The sequence below is a fragment of the Haliotis rubra genome, unplaced genomic scaffold (genome assembly GCF_003918875.1).
Source record: "Haliotis rubra isolate DU_JTF1 unplaced genomic scaffold, ASM391887v1 Scf454, whole genome shotgun sequence".
NCBI classification, from domain to species: Eukaryota; Metazoa; Mollusca; class Gastropoda; order Lepetellida; family Haliotidae; genus Haliotis; species Haliotis rubra.
Genome location: NW_025767140.1, coordinates 860,912 through 877,168, shown reverse-complemented (window position 1 = coordinate 877,168; position 16,257 = coordinate 860,912). Strand labels below are relative to the sequence as shown.

General features: G+C 37.5%; 1 protein-coding gene across 5 annotated transcripts in view; it reads right to left on the bottom strand.

Annotated features, from left to right (window-relative positions):
* Nucleotides 1–16,257, bottom strand: part of LOC124290008 (cell wall integrity and stress response component 4-like) — an 81,370-nt gene that overhangs the window by 40,276 nt on the left and 24,837 nt on the right. The window lies entirely within an intron of this gene.

The following is a 16,257-nucleotide window of genomic DNA, read 5'->3' as shown; positions in this document are numbered from 1 at the left end:
TTTCTCGGCCTATTTCATGCTGCTCTAAAGGAATTATTTTCGCTATTTAAAGTAGTTACCTTGTCGTTTCAGGGACACTGCAGTCAGCATGTACGTGTAAGTGGTTGTCTCCCAATATACTGTTACGCGTAGACCATGTTACACAAAATACAGGTTTACCTTGGTTCAAGGATCTCCCGAGATAAAACCTTTGGTCCGGTTATAGACTGAACGTCACGTGGGTTCGTTGAAGAGTTAACGATTTACAGTCGTTGATGAAAGGGTGTAAACCTCCAGCATTTATTAGAAGAAAAAAATGTACAAAAAGTTACTGGAAAGTAGTCTGAAGTAGTTTGTACAGATAATACTTATGCAATTTTATGTTGTGCACAGTTACTTGTTTCCAACAGTATACATTTCAGTTTATCTCTAATTCTACCATCACATTTAAGTATGCTCGTCTTTGATTGGCTGTTACTAAAACATTAGAAGTGAACAATTTTCAATAACGCTGCTAAATGTTTCATTTAGCAGCGTTCAACCAACTATAATCACTTCCAAAATGTAAACACAATAGGATTATCTCCTAAAAAGATAATAACGGAAAAAAGCAACTGTGCATAACATAAAATTGCATTGAATAGAAGTTATTTGAAAAGTTATACAAAATAACCGTAAATAACCATGTAACAAAGCACTTTGAATGAAACTTCGTGACACGATCGAATCTTTTCGACATCATTTCGACATTTGGGAATGGAAACACGAGAAATTTGCCTCGGACCGGCTGTCCACGAGTCAAAGCAGGACAACCACATTCGGCTGACCCGTCTAAGGAATCGATTCCAGACTGCCAGTTTGACTGCTCGGACCATTCCTGGCTTACGTCAAATCAGTTCCAGGATTGTGAGGAAGCACACACATCCGGCCCCGACGGCCGGCATTACGTCCAAATTTGCTGCAACGTCACCGACAGGCAAGTTTTGATGATTGGGATCGTGTTTTGTTCACTGATGACAGCTCAGCCTCAGGTGGTCAAGCAAGGATGTACAGACGTCGAGGTAAACGGTATGCTGACGCGTGCGTTGTGCAACGTTGACAGTTTGGTGGCGTGGGCGTTATGGTGTGGGGAAGCATCACATCTGATGGCCAATCAGAAGGGTATGCCCTACAGAGAACAGATCATTGGGCCTCATGTGCAGTCGTTCATTCAAGGCCAGAGACGTAACTTCACGCTTCAGCAAGATAATTCCCGTCCACATGTTGCTCGTGCGGCTACAGCAGAACATTCCTGAGACAGCAGAACATTCCCTGGCCAGCTAGGTATCATGACCTATCCACTATCGTGTACGCTTGGGATGAAACGGAGAAACGTTTACGTCTGTAGCGACCAGAACTGGGATAAACAGTCCACAATTTCGTAAAACCCTATTTACTGCAGTACTGTTCCTGGTTAACTCTAAACCTTATGGCGATCTATGCGCGGAATATGATTTAGTTAATGTTTTTGTGAGGAGACACTGAAGATTATCAGTTACATATTTCCATATTCCTCTGCATATATGTAGCTAACATTTAATTTTCCAATATAGGCTGGAAGCACCTTAAGAGCTTCTAATTATTTTTGTACTCGTCAGTTATTCAATCGTTTATATCGTGTGTCAATTCCCACTCAAGCAAACCTCTCATGGTGTACGACGTTTCATTTTCATTAACTGTGTTGTCATATAATCGGCCACGTTAATGGAAATAGTTCAAACACCCCATTGTGTTCTGAAATAATTCTGATTTTTGTCGTAATTAGCTATGTAACTGTGAAAAAATATCCGTATTCAGGTGTGTGACAGAATTTGCTGCATTTATACATGATCCTTTACTTTAAATTGGTTGCATAGTTCAGCTGTATTGGGTACGGCTCAAAGCTGAAGCCACACAAATCACATTTGGGACCGTTTATAATTATGGCTGGGGGTGTGGGGGAGATGATGATTTTAGAGGAGATAGAGAGAGAGAGCAATTTTGTACGTGACAAATTTTAAAAACGATGCTTAAACATTATGGGAATGGTGGGGGCCGGGGTTGGCGGTCATTAATTTTGTACTTTACATGCTGCATTGGGGGTTTCACTTACTTTGTAAATAAGTTGTAAGGGGAGTGGGTCATTCACGTTGCACATGCTTCTCCATAAAGATCAGCATCACACCCCATCAATTATGAATTATCCCTTAGATAAAAGTGTTGAAAACAAAATATTGTAATTATCATTCAAGCTGAAAGGCAAGGGGTGGGGTGGGGTGGGGGTGGGGGGGATGTGTCGGATATATAACTTCCATCACAGAGAATGAAAGAAGGGAAGGGCGTATATAGGATATATTAATAGAAGAGGCCAAACCTTTTTCCACGTCACGTCGATAAGTAATATCTACTAAAAAGCAGAGTCGAATGTACAATTCTGACTACATCATGAGCATGTATTCGTTTAAGCAGTATTACAGGTGTGCGATGGTGTTGGTAAACAGTCATTGATTGTCATCATACGACATCTCACAGATTGAAAGTCGGGGAGTGTATATATCGGATATATAACTGACACCACACAGAATGAAAGTCGGGAAGGGTAAATCCGATATATAACTTACACCACACAGAATGAAAGGCGGGAAGGGTATATCGGATATATAACTTACACCTCACAGAATAAAGGCGGGAAGGGTATGTCGGATATATAAATTACACCTCACAGAATGAAAGACGGGAAGGGTATATCGGATATATAACTTACACCTTACAGAATAAAAGGCGGGAAGGGTATATCCGATATATAACTTACACCTTACAGAATGAAAGTCGGGAAGGGTATATCCGATATATAACTTACACCACACAGAATGAAAGTCGGGAAGGGTATATCGGATATATAATTTACACCTCACAGGATAAAGGCGGGAAGGGTATGTCGGATATATAAATTACACCTCACAGAATGAAAGTCGGGAAGGGTATATCGGATATATAACTTACACCACACAGAATGAAAGTCGGGAAGGGTATAGCGGATATATAATTTACACCTCACAGGATAAAGGCGGGAAGGGTATGTCGGATATATAAATTACACCTCACAGAATGAAAGACGGGAAGGGTATATCGGATATATAACTTACACCTTACAGAATAAAAGGCGGGAAGGGTATATCCGATATATAACTTACACCTCACAGAATGAAAGTCGGGAAGGATATATCGGATAAAAAAACTAAGCCACACAATGAAAGGCGGGAATGGTATATCGGATATATAACCTACACCACACAGAATGAAAGACGGGAAGGGTCTATCGGATATAAAACTAACCCCCACAGAATGAAAGACGGGAACGGTATATCGTATAAAAAAACTAAGCCACACAGAATGAAAGACGGGAAGGGTATATCGGATATATAACTTACACCACACAGAATGAAAGACGGGAGAGGTTGTACACCGGCAATGTTCCATTCATTCAGACTGAAGGTGAGGGAGGGAGTGCATAGCATGTTTAATATATACTCATGCCAATAATGGTTGTCACCCCCTCCCCACCCCAACCCCCACACACCTCACACCCACACCCCACACCCTCTCTCCAATTAAAAAACCCATTATTGGCATGAGTATACTACAAGTCAGTGTGCGAACTGGTGTCCAAATTTTGTTACCCAGTCGGGCTACCTATGCCTGAAAGTTACTAGCCCACAAAATAATTCACTAGCCCGAAATTTGAATGTAGAAACTGAGCAAAAGATTGCAAAATAGATGAGAATAAGATAATGTCGGCATGGCATGGGTTTATTATAACTTAACAAGTCGGAGAGAGTGAAATATTTACAAAATGACCCCGTGAATTGGGTGTGGGATGGGTGGGAGCAGGAAGAAGAATGGTTTCTTTTGTTGTATTGGATATGCTGCATTATGCATGCAGATGCAGGTCACATATATCTTCATAGCTGCTTAAAAACCTGTAACATTTATTAGTGTTTGACACAACCTACCTACTGTGTGTGTGTGCGTGCGTGCGTGCGTGCGTGCGTGTGTGTGTGGGTTATAACTATCTTATTCACTTTTATATTTTATTTGTACCATCAAGTGATTAGTGTCTCGTAGGCCAACTGTCTGGGTGCAGTTTTTAATGTATCATACTATGTCTATACAATTTGTACCACAGCATGTGACACTTTGAGAAAATAATTTCTTCTTCTTCTGGCGAGGTGGGGTATCCTAGTGGTTAAGGCGACGAAGACCCAAGACCCGGGTTCGCTGTGATATTGCTGGAATATTGCCAAAAGTAACATAAAACCATACTCACTCACTCACTTGCTCTTCTTCTTAAGTGCCTTAATCATAAGCGCATGCTCACACACCATTTCACTTTAGACATATATACCTGCTGGTATTTCTATGACCGAAACCATTTATAGGCATTTTTCTACCGTCTATTACTGAACATTCCTATGGTTGATGATTTGCACTGGATATAAGTTGGATATCCCATATATTTCCACATACCTGCTCCTGATCTGCATAACCAATATTTTATTGAAGAATACCAAGTAGTCCAAACTACTCATTATCACTATTCTTTCACAATTTATAGATTTCTATATTGTAAGAGAAACAATTAAAATCACATCCAGGACCTACACCTTTACCGAATATCTTAAGATATTCAATATCAGTAACATATGTGCCACTATGCTGCTTCATGTCATACCCAAATATATTTAGCCTTGTGGGTATCTGACAAAAAAAAAGAATCTTAAATAGAGTAAGCAATAAATACACAAATGCTGGTCTACTAATGTTTCATTAATTATTATGTGCATTATATACGAAAACATGCCATATCTTAAAAGCTATACATTTTCACTGCATTAAGATGGAATTACATTTGTCCCACCTGTCCCTGTGCACATGGGTGATCCAATGCTTTGTACTCTTGGCCATGTGACCTCTGATCCTGAATAAATTTCTTGTTCTTGTTCAATTTTTATTGTTCTTTAATACATAAGTTTTGAAGAAATCAGCTTTAGAATGGTATGCATTTAAAATATTGTATAGAATGAAATGAATGTTATTTCCACAGAAAACATCCAGAATTTTGCTTAATTCTTGTGATTGAGCACACAGTACATGACATTGTTGTTCATTTTAACAATGAAATACTACTCAAAAGTGTTTTTGTTTTGGAAGCTGCATCATAGGTATGACATACCATTAGCCATGAGGAAGTTAATGGAATGATAGTCATGGAATATAAGAAACTGTAGACTTGTGCTGCAATCTAAGAGCTCAATACTTCAGGCATATTCCTGTAACCTATTAAGATTGTTAGATAGGTTAGGAAATGGCAAGCATTACTTTTCATAATTACCTTTCCCATCTTCAGTTATAACTGCACACTTATAACTACATGTATATTATTCATGTTTTTTCTTCAATGCTTTGTTCTTGACAAACAAGTGATAAAACCCCACATATATAATATATTTTAATTCATTTTATCAAATTTAACAACCAAAATCACTGTCAGTCTATCAAACAAAACTTTTCAAGGTAAGAGCTTACTCCACAGTCCTTCTTAAATTTACTTGTCCAATAGTATACATATTAATCCAAATTCATATTTCATACCTTAATGGGTCACACTTTAACCTTTCAACATATTGTATACATGGGTTAAAATCAAGACAACATTATCTGTTTACATGCATTGCAAAATTTACGAAATTACCTAACCATATACATTCCCATCCAAATTCATTCACAGAGTTACAAATTATTTCACAAATATTATTATTTCTCCCACAAAATGTCCTATATGAGATAACCACCTTGCTCAAATAAACAGTAGGTTCTCACACCTTTCATAGAGTCAGTTCCTCCTTGGAATTCTTGTTTCAACAATCTGGTGAGCAGCAGCAGATCTGAACAGACAGCTACTCAGTAGCAATTAGGGAAGCATCTGGTGACATGTTTATGGCAAGTCTGCACAGTCAGTGCTAACTCAAGCTGGTCTCTATTCAGTTGATTCAGCCATTAACAGACAGTTTTAACCAATTCCACTTTCACCAATTCAGTTCAAGCAAGTCTCGAAACAGACAAACACTCATATCCAAATATGATGGCAATTCATTGATTATAATCAACCTGTGATATACTAGTATAGTACATAATATCATCTGTCAAATACTGGAGTTTGTTTTCTGCAATACATATTACAATGTTTGCAGCAAAAGTGAGAAATGCAACCCAGATATGACACTGTATAATTGTATACCTGGACTCATTTGAAAACAATGAAATGTGACTGTTTTTTTATAGTACATCTACATAACATAGCATTCAAGTGTAAGGAAAGCATCTTCTTTATTGGGGGAGGTAACATGTAAAAGGTGAGCATGTGTTTGGTGTAACAGATATGCTTTGTTATACACCAAAAATGTACTGTGCATGGTTGGCGGTATTAACATACTTGTAGGTAACATGTAATATATTCATCTCACCTTGATGTTATCAGAGACCATATAATATATTATATGGTCTCTGATGTTATGTAGCAAAACACTCTTAAATGTTTCTATTTCAAGATTATATTAACAAAGTATTAAAGTGATGTAAAAGAATTCCACACATACACACGACTTTAGTAGCTAATTAAACTCCTATATATACATGAGACACCTAAACCAAACTGATCACCTAATGGGAACAACATTTGTGTTTGCTCTTAATTCTTGCAGTTACTGTCATGTCAAAAATGAATGTGTATTCCCAATTACCCAATCACAGCTGCTGTAAAATGCCACCAAATTAGGCTGTGAACTGTTTGCACCATTTCCTCCCTCAGATGCCAAGACCCCCCTCCCTCCTCTACCCATCCCCAGTGCCAGTGTCTAACTGGTACCTAGTTGAGGGTTGATGGAATTAATTAAGAGTGTTAGAACATTTGACCTCTGGGTTTATAACCAAAGGTTTCAGAATACCTTTATCAGATAGCACAATGTTTCCTTCATGAACAGTTGTCAGAGAACAGGCACTGATATAGAAATAACTTCAAATAAGAAGAAAAAGAAGAATGGCCATCTTCACCTGAATGCTAACACAAATAGGTAAGTTAATATTTCATTTAAATTCTACCAGATTTATGACCACTGACTGAACTGTTCTGTAATATCAGCCTGCAATGATAAAAATACTGTAATTTACCATTTCTTGCAATTTTTCCAATTTATTTTTGTGTTGGATTGTTCCCCACTGTTATACATTCCTTGTGAAGGAAGTATTATTATCATGTATCATTGTTGTTATTTGTAATTATATATATGGATGGAATTTCAATGATATTTGTATGAGAAATTCTGTCAAGTCTATTTATCCTTGGCATTATCCAGTTAAAAAGGACAAAGGTGGGAAATGAAGATCTATTGAAGGCTTGAGATTATCTCTTACAAATGTATGCATATTTTCAAAAGGATGACCCCATGTGTTTTCAAGAATTTGATAATAGTAGTAACATGGGGCTTGAAATTTTGTTTTTGACCCCTCAACTGATTTAGGAAATTACCACACTGTATAAATATTCCAGTAGCTAAATGAATTGGAATCTTATGACATAAACTATGCTTGAAGTGAATTGAAACATGAAATGTTACACTTGAAATATAAAGAAAAACACATATAAATTTATCAAGGAATTATGTGTTCCGAAACCTGATATGAGTGATATGGAAAATGACCTTTCAGATACATTGATGATTTATTGAGCGATTTAAAGAAAACACTCATTGAGCAAGAAATAATCATTACTGAATTTCAAAACAGTATTAGAGAAAACTTTAGAAGTGTCAATGAAGGCATGTTATCAAGTCTTTAAAAATATATACTATACCTTGGAGAAACAACACAGAAGATGAGATACACAGAAAACTGATATGACATAGAATGCAATAGTAGAACAGAGACCATATACCGGTATATGGTCTCTGAGTAGAATGAGAAAAAAATATCCAAGAACATCTCACATCAAAAGAAACTCAATTAGGAATGATACACTACACAATATTTAGAAGCAATCCTAATGAAAACTAATAAGGTTCCTGGGGTGAGAACAATATCCAACGATTCATAAATTCTATGAACATATCCTAAGAAACTGAAGTACAGTCCTCGACTTTAGTCTAACAGCCAAGTCTGGTAAAATTTGTTCTTGTCAAGTAAGAGCACACCCACTTCCAGTCCATAAAGTGAGACAAAAAATGCTGAAAATAATGCCAATTTACATTTTCAGTCCAGCAAACTTGAGAGACTTTAGCACAGACTGCAAGTACAGTAACCAAAGTTAAAGGGTGCCAGAAACAGATATATCACTCATCTAGCATAACATTTAAGGAGCTATTTTCTGTGTACTGTAGACTGAATAATGTTATCCTCCTTGGCATGAAAAATATTCTATGTATATGGTGAAATTGAATCTACTAAAAAGAAAATTTTGATTCAAGTACAGAAAATAGCAGTGTTCAACTTCAGAAACTATGCAAGTTCCAAGAGCATTCTTTGAGAACAAGGTAAGTACGCAAAATGAATAACAATATAGAGATTTTTTACTGTTTTAGCATTATAAAGTGTCATAATGTAACAAGTTTATAGGGGTTGTTTCTACACAGTGTTCACTGTTCTTTCTCTATGAGGTGAATCTTGTCATGTATCGATAGAACCTAATACAGGGAAACTTCTGGTAAGAAAATGTAACATGTCTAGCCTGTTCCCATATCCTTGTTCCATGTGATTTCTGCATTGATGTGTAGTTATGTTACAGACTAAACCCAAGAAGTTCTCAACAGCCTAAAAGTTAAATGCACATTCATATAATTCACCTTTGGTATAGCTTACGTTAACATAACTAAATGAAACTGCCATTCCTATTTATTCTTAAAAATGTTCATGGTTTATAAGAAATGAGGTAATTAGTAAGTCAATGTTTCCTCAACCTCGCCTATGTATGTCTAGCAAAAAGTGTACTCTCCTTACAGTGGCAACGGGAATGGGTGCGGAGAGAGTCACACAATGTTTCTCCAGAGATATCTGTATCAGGAAGTAAAGGCGGGATTTGCATCCTGTTACATACCTGTAAAGGTAACTGAATAGTTAATGATAAGATACAGTGCATGAGTGAAGATGTTAAGTTTAATGTTACACTGGTATGTCCCAAATACCAGCTTGGTAAAATAAATGTTTCATATAACTAAAATTCCCACTTCTCTCCAATCACTCTGCTCCGCTCCGCTCCCATCAACTCACTCCACTCCACTCTCCTCCACGCTCCACTTAAATCCAGTCATTCCCTCCACCCACTCTGCCTACTACGCTACTCTCACTACACCTCTTCCCTCGCTCGACTCACTCTGCTCTACCCACTATGCTACTCTCACTACACCCTCTTCCCTCGCTCGACTCACTCCGCTCCACCCACTCCACCCACTTCACTACTCTCATTCACCCTCTTCCCTCAATCAACTCACTCCGCTCCGGTCACTCCACCCACTCCACTACTCTCACTCACCCTCTTCCCTCGCTTGACTCACTCCGCTCCACCCACTCCACTACTCTCATTCACCCTCTTCCCTCGCTCAACTCACTCCGCTCCAGTGACTCTACCCACTACACTACTCTCACTCACCCTCTTCCCTCGCTCGACTCACTCCACTCCAGTGACTCTACCCACTGCACTACTCTCACCACACCCTCTTCCCTCGCTTGACTCACTCCGCTCCACCCACTCCACCCACTACGCTACTCTCACTCACCCTCTTCCCTTGCTCGACTCACTCCACTCCACCCGCTCCACCCACTACACTACTCTCACTCACCCTCTTCCCTCGCTCGACTCACTCCACTCCAGTGACTCTACCCACTGCACTACTCTCACCACACCCTCTTCCCTTGCTCGACTCACTCCGCTCCACGCGCTCCACCCACTACACTACTTTCACTCACCCTCTTCCCTCCCTCGACTCACTCCGCTCCAGTCACTCCACCCACTACACTACTCTCACTACACCCTCTTCCCTCGCTCGACTCACTCCGCTCCAGTCACTCCACCCACTACACTACTCTCACTACACCTCTTCCCTCGCTCGACTCTCTCCGCTCCACCCACTCCACTACTCTCACTCACCCTCTTCCCTCGCTCGACTCACTCCGCTCCACCCACTCCAACCACTATGCTACTCTCACTACACCCTCTTCCCTCGCTTGATTCACTCCGCTCCACCCACTCCACCCACTACCCCAGCGGGCACACAACCTTGAATCAACGTTGAATCAACGTTGAATTTTGGTTGTTTGGTTGATCAACCTTTCATAAACGTTGATTCAACGTTTATCATGCGACCAAAGAAAGTTAGTCGAGATTCGTTTAGTTGTCAACGTTGTTTCAACGTAAGGAACCAACAAAATGTCAACTAATTGTTTCCTTGGCAAATTTGATACATAATTCATATTGGTAATAGGTATCCAACTTAGCAACTATCATTTCGGAACATTATTTTCATAAAAGATCAAGATCGAGCTAGTGACAGATATAATCTTATATATTATTTGATTGTGCATCGATCAACGGACGGAAATATTACGTAAATCGCAGTTTTAGGTATAAAGTCATCAGTTATCAAATTGCATTACATTTGATATTTTCCCACAAAACTGTGAAAATTGTATAATTCCCGACAATTTGCTTTCAAACACAAGCCAGATGTTGACCTTTCGATCGCCTCGTTTGGCCATATCCGGACATGCGCACAATTATCGCGCGCGCAAAGGCAGCTGATCGTTGTCAGTTCACCTTGGCGAAGTTCAACGCAATATCGTTCTATTTGCACCATCTTCACGGCATGCTGGTGTTTATTTGGTAAGTATGTCCTTCATGTATAATGAAAACGTAGGAATGCCGTTTAAATCTAGCAGTAGCAAGAAACTCCGAATTAGGGCTCATGTTTTATCTCACAAGGTTACCAGTATGTCACAGTACATGTTTCTCAAAAGTTTGTTTTGTTATTTTTCAATATATTTGCATGCATATATTTGGCATTTTATTATATAATCGAATAAGATTTCCTTTCGTACCCATCACCTGATTTGAATTTTGCAAATATACATTTTCAAATAATCAATGAAGTACATCAATATAAGGAACCGTTCATAATTAAATATATGGCTGCGGGTGGGGTGTTGATTGTAAGGGTTGGAGGGTGGGGTGGGTGGGGTGGGGTGGGTTGTCACCCATTTTGTTCAGGGGAGCTAAGGGGTCAGCATTTTTGTACACACGCACTATGTTTAGAAATTATGGGAAGGGGAGAGGGCGTCATAGATAATGTACATGACATGCAGGGTGGGCCGTCTCTTATTCTGTACATACTCATACACTTTTAGGGGGTAATTCACATTGTACATAAAATCAACATCACCCCAAAGCCATACATTATGAACGGTCCCTAAGGGCAGCTATACAAAATCGGATAGGTTTAATCAACATTTTATATTGCATCCCGTTATTATGAACATTTGTTCGTTTGAATAGATCTATCAGTAAATGATGCATTGAGCACGCCCTGAACCCTATCAACATATGTATATTATTGGGGGGGAGGGGGTGGTGGAGAATGGCGTAAGGAAATGCAACGAAAATTTTCACTTTAAAATGTCTTGTGAAAGTCTTTGTTAAGGATGAAATTGTATATTATTTATTTGAACTTTTATTTATTTACATAAAGTGTAACTTCACTAATGATTCTTTGATGGGACAGTTAACAAAACTGCACCCACAGACTTTCATTCTTACACTTGTTTGGATGGGATATGATAATTCATGTCTCTTAAAGGTTACAATCTTACATACAAAAGAAGTAATTTTAATGTAAGGAACATTTAATTATGAAATAAGATTATTTTAATGGAATTTGCAGAAATCTCATCTTCGAACACTGGGTGGCAGCAATTTTGTGGATCACATAAAAGGAGCAAGGCTAAGGTAACACGTTTTTAACATTTCACTTGTTTCCAGTATATCCACCACAAAGTTTAAGAGAAAGATGATAATGCTCTTTCATTACCACCTGTTTTGAATATTTGTGATAATGTTTGGTCTTTTTTGGTGATAATAGTTGGTCTTTATTTTCATTTATATATTAAGGTTGATCATTTAAGAGAAAAATTGACAATGATTTCTCCCGGAGATGTTTAGTTTAATGAGCACTCCCTTGCTTGGCGCCATATTGTTTTTCGCCGTAAACAGCTGGATGCAAGATAGCACGCGAGAGGACAGAAGTCATACATTTATAGATATATAGAGAGATGTTTATTGCTGGGAAACACACTATTCAGGTATTTGGTCAGCTGTAGAATTTGAATATGATGTTTTTTATTATTGTCTAAGGGTAGGTTTTTCATGTGCAGTGAAACATACTGAGATTTGGAAGAGTCCATTATTTATAGTACAGGTGTTGTTAGATATCAGCATTTTATGTACATATTCCCCTGTTAAGATCATCTATCGAATATATTAGAGAGAAGGTGTATATTTGTAGTGTTTTAAATCAGAGTTATTTTCAGTGAATGACCTACATTTCAATATGTTTTGGCCACCTGTCACCCCTTTGGTCAAATACAGTAGGACTTCCATTTCTTGGAATTGAGAGTCAGAGATGCACTGTTTCCAAGAATTTGCGTTAGCCAGCGATGTTTGTTTACGAGTACATTTAAGTCTTTTTGAGTGTAGATTGGAGTTGTAAGAGATGTTATTCAATGTCTTATTATTCATGGTATGATAGATTATTTCTGGCAATGTAGAGTTTAATCTCATTATTTTATTGTTCATGATTCAGAGAAGCATAGTTATGACGTCGCAGATAATACGCACACATAATTCATTATATGTAGCGACCGCAGTTCCCGGTAGGGGCGCTGGTGTAGCTATTTTTAGAAAAGGGCCAGAACTTGGTTCACCGACCCCGTCGCGTTTAAGGCTTAATTACACCTATTTCCGTGACGATTTCCGCGCGGTTTTTTTTAAATATGAGAAGTACAAACCTTCGAAATGGCGTATTTCGCACAACTGTATATTCTGGACGAGAAAACGATTTAATATGAGGTAAGTGAAATTTCAGATATCTTCCAAATACCTTAAAATCAACAACGTCAACAAAATACGGCGAAATACGCTTAGTATAGATCTAAAAGAAATGAAAATATATTTTTATGTATTTTTTTTCAATCATCAAAGCGACGAAAAAAAGGCTTAAAGTTTTCAGTCGGTCAGCTGATTAGAGTTACCTGCCCTTGTATCTGCCGTCACATATTCCCAGGCACTTCCAATGAGCGGTTCCACAGAGGGTACAAAATGTATTTTTAATCAAAATCATCATTATAAAACCTTATATTCTCATTTATGTCATCAGTTATCTATTTTCTGATACTTTAAGCAACATATTTGAGCATCCAAATTTGAAGAAAAGGCAGAAATTGTATATTAAGTGAGTTTAAAAGTTTTTGCTAGTTATTAACACTAATTATCATAATTTTTGCCACTTTTCTGCTTCTTAAATGAAAACACGTTTCTGCTTCTTAAAACGGCTTTAAATGAGAACAGAAGTTGATTGGCAAGTAGTTTAACCTGTCAGGAACTTACCATCTGTATGGAAATATAGTATAAGTATAAGTATATTAGAATATTGTATTTCAATTTAAGTTTGAAAATGTTTCAGACATCCTGCCTGATCCTGTAAGCAAAGTTTCACTGTGACTGCCAATGTTCTGCCCAACACACGAACTAAATGGAATTGGGTAAATATATATAAGTTGCAGTTAACTTTGAAGACATAGATCATCAATTATTTAGTATTCAATATATCAGTAATATGTACATGTAAACGTAATGCACAGGACACCTTTTTGAATAGGTTAAAGGTTCTTGTGGGTGCAAAAGTTATTGTTATTTCTTGTTATTACGAAATGCTCAAATGAGCAGTACTGAAAGAGATATCTTTTTCTCATTGTAGATTGACATCCATATTTATCTGCCAGCCAACTTCAATCTCAAATCACATGGTTTTCAGCATCAAATAGCAGGATTGTTAAACCTCCTTTCATATCCAAAGACCAAGTACAGACGAAATGCCAAACATCATTCATATGCAATTTCCAAAGTCACCTCATTATCACATTTAGGAACATAGATATAAGATGGTACACTAAAATGACAATGTTGAATATTTACAGATGCACTACAGCTAGACCTATACTGAAAATGGACCGGGCAGCATAGACTCTCTTTAATGCCACTATTTCTCTGTGTGATTTGAGGTGACCATTTACTTTAAAAAAATGACAAAATGTTCTGTTAAATATGTACTAAAATTCTGTACTTGAGACATATTGGCAAACATTTCGTGCAAAATTTTGCATGGATGTAAATAGGGTTGCTTACTAACCAGTTTGTCACTAACAATTCAGTTTGTGGAATAGATTAACAGGTTTTTATTTGTTGTATTTTGGTAAGTTTGTGTCAGATACTTCTTGCTTCCAATATCATAAATGTTCGTGTTCCATTTCAGTTCTACACTGCACATACTTTTGAATTGTAACTGTCATCCATATGAATGATGTATTAATAAATAACAGATTCACAATATAATTTCATTCCATAGTTGGTTAATCGAGTACAATGTTCTGTAAACTTTAGGCAGTCATTTTTATAACAAAGTATGGTATGTTATTTGTAACTAATGGTTTTCTACTATTTCAACGGTTGAAACCTCGCCCATTCATGATGCCGAATTGATGAATAATGAAGGCAGTCTACCCAGGTATTACTTTAATAATGTTTTAGGACATTATGTTCCTCTTGAAATAATAGGATTTTAATATAATCATTTATCCGGCTTTATCACAATATGGACCTAACTAATGCTTCATTAAAAAGTTCCTTATAAAGCTGCAAAGACTTTTCTATTGTCCATCTATATTAGTTTTATCCCCATAACAATGAAGTTGCGGGGGATGTAAAACGAAGTTCAGATCCCATCTGTCTGTCCATCACACTTTGTCCAAAGCATATCTTCTAAACTATTCGTGATAGCTTAACCAAACTTGGTACACATGTCTACCATGATCACTAGATGTGCCTTTTATGGGTTAGACCCAGATATGAATTTTATTTTTAGCTGTTTCCATGGAAACATGACTTAGGCTGTGACTATGAGGAAGTCATCTTGTCTGGAGCAGATCTCCCAAACTTTAGCTTTATCAAAATTGGTACACATGTTCACAATGATCCATAGATGTGCCTTTTGGGGGTTACACCAGTGTGTGATTTTTTTTGTGGTTTCCGTGACAATAAGTTTGACTTTGACTGAATTTGGTGGTAGTGCTCATTTCTGGAGCAGAACTGTAAAACCTTACACTACTCTCCTTCCACTCTGCCATATACACTACAAGACATTTGACATACGTGTACTATAATCATAACTAGTAGACATATTCATGAAGAGTATTTTGCCATTGCGATGAATATTGATGACTTTGTCCTCTTGTTCCATTTTTTTGTCCTTCAGATGATCCAAAAAATGTGATCCGGAGACCAACCATGGAAACAACTATGGAATATTCATGGTAATTTTAGTTCTGACATCCATGCAGGCTTCTTCCTCAATTGGCCTACACTGTCATATAAACTGACCTACCTTTGCTTAAGAGAAAGTTTACTCACTCTAAAAATTATGTCGAAATTCAACTATCAGTGTCATTATTGTTGGTGTTATGTTCTTAATTTATATTTGACTTTTATTTTGAACTGGATAAGCCTTGTAGGCTCCTATTGTAATGAAAAAGTAAAGACGTTGATGAGTCCAGCATAATAATTTTCTTCTTCCAGATGATCCAGATATTCACGTCTCGCTATGTACTGCTGACTGGACACCAACAGGAATACTTTGAATGTATGTCTTAAAAATATATGAAAAAAAAGTATTAAATGGGCATGGACTTCTGTTCTGGAGTCCAAGCTGTCTTTCCACCCTCATTTCTTTGACATACCATGATATACATGACCTGCTGTGGCAAAAACAAATTTCTGAGGTTATGAATTATGTCTAAAATAGTAATGAAGACATTGAGTTCATTGTTTTATGGCTGTTCTTCCTCTATATATTTCAGGTATGCTGCTATTTCCATTAATGGCAATCTGAA